Here is a 4,283-nt window from a genome sequence, read left to right as displayed (position 1 = left end):
TCTACACCTTGTTATCTCAGATTCTCCAGCATCTGCAGTTCCTACTATCTCTGCTAACAATATAGTTAGTTTCATTTTTATTATTTTAATGGTTTGAGTGAGAAATGCAAATTTTATTTAGCAATGAAGAAGTTTCATTAAAAACCCAACAAGTAAGAGTGAAAGATGAAGAGTGCAATTCTAATCACGCAGGATGGAATTCATTATGAAAGTGCCTTGGATGCAGAAGATATAGTACTAATGATGGCAGCTATCTTTGATAAATCAAGAAATTGTTGAATCTTTTTTGATTGATGCTAATTTCAGGACATTTTGCCTACATATTTTTTGAAAAGCCTTTAGCCATCTTATAAAAGGAATATCTTCATTCATCTCTAAGAAAACACCATATTAGTATGGAAGACCTAACCTCACAATGAAAACAGTACGTACAACAGCAGACACTTTGACGGCTTTCAGTTTTAGTGTTACAATCTTTGCAACAACAAAGATCCAACAAAAGCTCTAATCGGCTAAGAATACAACACGGTAAAAAATAGTGCAGTGCATGAATATAAAAATTCCAACAATTATCATCCAAATCAGGAAAATGACAACAATTTGAAGTGCTTATCAACAATCAGCAAGCACAACAAAATTCACCTGTACCAATCTTTCCACTAGAGAAAAAAATATCTATCAGCTCTATTTGATGGATCAACCAATTGGCAAATGAGGAAAGCTCAACTCCTCAGGTTTTGACTGGCTTCAGAGTTGGGCACCAAATCAAACAAAGTACAGGTTGGCAATTCTCCACTTTATGGGAAGGATGTCAGATCATCTGTTACATAAGTATCATTTCGATAAGAAACAAATGATGCATCACAACCTCATAACAATTTTTGAACAATTTTTGCTTCAAAATCAAATAAGATACTGGTGAGATCATGTTTCAATAGTACTAATGAGCTCCCAGGAGAGTCTGTAAATGGCTCCTTAACAACTTGAATGTACTATTTATCCATGCAACTATGTAAACTTTCAATCTTTGACAGGATCATCATTAATCATTGATTAATCGTTGATAAATGAGTGTTAATTGCTTAAAGCGCAATACAGCATTTGACCAGTGGACATAGACTTCTCGTGTGAAAAATATTCTGTATGTGACAACATCAATATGAAATCCTAAACAATCTAATATTTATAGTATCTTGTCCCAGGTACGGTTCTAAAACTCTACATCAGCAACGAAAAACATGTTCAGCCTTACACCAAAGATCTATTAATTGTTGGAAAAGAAATCACTTGTCAAAGATAGCTACAGTCTAAAGAACATGCCCAACATCAAACCAAATCATTTCCAAACCAACGTGTATCTTGGAACAGAGCCTTCAGGAATAGGTCAATATTGCAATAGAACAAATATCTTTATACAAGGAACAATTACCTATGGAATTCCAATATTACCCTTCCCATGGAGAAATTAAACAGTCACCTGATGTAGATTTGACAGAAGCCATCTATGGAAATTGTTATCCAACCAAATTTAAATTTGATACCCGTACCAGTGTAATGGTTATCTTGGATGGTATCCTATGGTTAGCTGAAGTGAATACTTTATCACCTGATTTAAAGCAGCCAGAGGTGTCTTACCTATAGTTAAAGGGATGCTGCATGTTGTCCAGACATTCAAAGATCACACTTATGAGGAGAAAACATATAATGTCAGCAACTAGGAATCTTTCCTACTTGTTAAGAATATATGCTTTGCCCTTAGCCTTCAATAAATGTTACAGCAGTTTACAAGTACTACAAAAAAAAATCTTTCGGTGTCAGTATCCCAATTTATTTACAGGGTTAGGAAAACTTTGAAAGCTGACTCCAAACTGGTATATAGTCTTACACCTAGGAAAATCCCACATTCAGTAACAGAAAATGTACAAATAACAGTTGGATGACATGGTCAGTATGGGAGTTATCTCCCTAGTGACTAAACCAACAGAATGGTGCTCAGGTATGGTCGCAGTTCCAAAGTCCACTGCTCATTTTGAATTTGCGTGAATATCATACAATCTAATAAAGCAGTTGCTCAAGAAATTCATCCTGTGCCTACAGTTGATGAAGCTTTAACTAAACTTTCCACCAAGAGAATCATGAATATCAATAGTAGGTTTTGGCAAGTCCCATTGGACAAGACATCTCAACTTGTCTCCATTTTCATCACCCCTTTCAATTGATACTGTGCCAATGGACTTTTGGTATCACTCCTGGAAGGTTTACAATCAGCAAGCCTTACACTGAATAACACGTGAAGTTTTGAGAGATTCCACTCATCTCCTTTGTCATGTTATTGGCAAGGATGGGATATAAGCTGTTCCTCAGAAAATTAAAGTAGTCAACGACTTCTAACACCAAAGTAAGTGCATGATTTGTAATGGTTTCTGGGTGTGGTGAATGAATTGTTTAAGTATGTATCTCAGCTCTTTTACAAAACACTCGCAGAATCTCTTAAGGAAGTCAAAGACATGGGATTGGGATACAGGCATCTTAGAAGATTAAGGACATATTGATCTCCACTGAAACCTTGGCCCATTACAATCCATCATATTCCATGATGATTGCCTCAGATACAGGCATTGAAGGAGTTCTTATTCAGACTAGCCAGAAAGATGTTGAAAACCTATTTTTTACAATTTAAGGCCACCATTGAATACAAAAACTGATATGTTATCACAGAGAAAGAGGCTTTACCGGTTACTTGGATAGTTGAAAAACACTCTGATAAATTTTGGACTTCAAAGTCAAAACCTTTGGACTCCTGCTAGATCAAAATAGAGTTAGCAAAAATGCCCTATTGTGTACAGTGATTTTGCTTCAGACTTACAGAATCTAATATGTCCAACGTAAGTATCAGACGTTAGCAGATACTTTTTCCAGAGCCACAGTTGATAAACTCTCGTCTGATGAGTATGATTTTGGGGCTGAAATACAATCCAATGGCCAGGTAACAGCACTATTTTGGCCAGTCCCTCCAAACAAACATATTCTCACAATGAGATACAAAGGAAGGATTCTCAGTGCATCATTGTGCGATGAGGGGTGGCCTGGATCTCAATTTGCAGACTGTGCTATGAAGACTTGCTTTGCATATAGGCAGCACTTTGATATCATTGAGGATTTACTGTTTTTCAATAGTTGACTGGTAATTTCCCATTTATTGAGGAAAAACATTCTTCAACACATTCAACAAAGTAGAGCAAGAGCTTGTTGATAGGGCCAGTTGATAGTCAGGGATCTTTAAACCGTTTGAGGACTTTGTCTTTACTGTGTATGACACATGTATTACAGTTAATGAATGATAGAACCTTTCATTCCTAGACCCTGTGCCCATTTGGCACTGACATTTTCATGTATGAAGACCAATTGGACCTCATGCCTGTTGAGTACTGCTAAAGATGGTTTAAGTTTCAAAAACTGACATCAATGACCACTGAAACTACTATAAGAATCCTAAGTGAGATTTTCACCACCCATTGTATTCCACATGTTGTTTCTGAAAATGGCTCACACAATGTTCAAAGCATTTACAAAGGCACTGTGTTTTCAACATGTCACTAGTTCAGCTAGATAACCTCAGTCCAGGACATTTGGAACAAGCGGCTCAGAGAACAAAAAATCTCCGAAGACAATTCCAGATGTCCGTACTGCTCAGCCCATTTACTGTTCCGCCCACCCTCCTCGGGGCTGTCACCATCAGAACTGTTGATTGAGCGCAGACTAAAAGTTCATCTTCCCACACTCAAGCGGCTTAGTTCCAAGGGACAATAATAGAGTAATCTAGATTGCTTCCCAAAGGAACGTCAACTCTGAAGTGGAACTGCAACAAATGTTACTGCACCAAAACATTGCCGATATTGAAACATGGACAACTAATCTTTCCTGGAAAGGATACTATCAAAGAGCAACTGCCTGGGCAGCACCTTTAAGATTGCCTAAAGGACTTGTCCAACACAATTGCTGTCGCATCATTTTCTGTCACCACATGAGCTACCTACTCAACTGGGACAAAGCACAGCACCACCTCTTTCGACTGACTCCGTCGTTCATCTCACCCATTCTAGGCTTGTGGCCAGACCACCAGCTCGATTAAATCTCTGAATTAACAGAAGCCAGCAAAGAAATTCAAAGCTCACCAACTTTACCTCAGGTTTTCTTATATTTATCATAGACTTTTCTCGCCCACTTACTAACACAGACTAATCGAGTTAAAGACTTCAGAAAAGGTGTGAGTTATCAGGAAA

This window comes from Rhincodon typus, chromosome 13 (genome assembly GCF_021869965.1).
Source record: "Rhincodon typus isolate 14 chromosome 13, sRhiTyp1.1, whole genome shotgun sequence".
Classification (NCBI taxonomy): Eukaryota; Metazoa; Chordata; class Chondrichthyes; order Orectolobiformes; family Rhincodontidae; genus Rhincodon; species Rhincodon typus.
Note: the sequence above shows the minus strand (reverse complement) of the source record.